This window comes from Microtus ochrogaster, unplaced genomic scaffold, assembly GCF_000317375.1.
Source record: "Microtus ochrogaster isolate Prairie Vole_2 unplaced genomic scaffold, MicOch1.0 UNK56, whole genome shotgun sequence".
In the NCBI taxonomy this organism is placed as follows: domain Eukaryota; kingdom Metazoa; phylum Chordata; class Mammalia; order Rodentia; family Cricetidae; genus Microtus; species Microtus ochrogaster.
The window spans coordinates 1,169,890-1,170,576 of NW_004949154.1; positions in this window are offsets into that span (position 1 = coordinate 1,169,890).

Here is a 687-nt window from a genome sequence, read left to right on the forward strand (position 1 = left end):
CTTTTATATAATAAAAATATAAGGTTAGATTTATTACAACATACTGAATATATAATTCAATTCTGATTTAAAATATACTCTATGTGATGCTAAAAATTTAAAGTTATAAAGATCTATTTATTTTAATAAAAGCTGACTTAGAGATTTGCACCTAAATACTTGTGTCTTTGCCAAGTGTTCAACACCAAGCTTCTAGAGGATCTAGATAAATGGCAATATGTTTAATAAATAAGATATTTGATAAATGAAATAAATTCTATATATTATATCTTATGTATTCCATAATAGTTTTTGGTCCCCCAACAGGGTCCTTTTCCCAGGGCTGCATCAGTAGCCCTCCTATACAGAAATGATAAAGAAGCAGAGAGGGAAATCAGAGAAACATCACCTTTCACGATAGCCACAAATAGCATAAATTATCACGGGGTAACTCTAACCACACAAAGACTCAACCAAAAAAGAGAATTACAGACCAATCTCGCTCATGAACATTGCTGCAAAAATTCTCAATAAAATACTGGCAAACCAGCCAGGCGGCGGTGGCGCACGCCTTTAATCCCAGCACTCGGGAGGCAGAGGCAGGCGGATCTCCGGGAGTTTGAGGCCAGCCTGGTCTACAAGAGCTAGTTCCAGGACGGGCACCAAAGCTACAGAAAAACCCTGTCTATAAAAACAAAAAACAAAAAA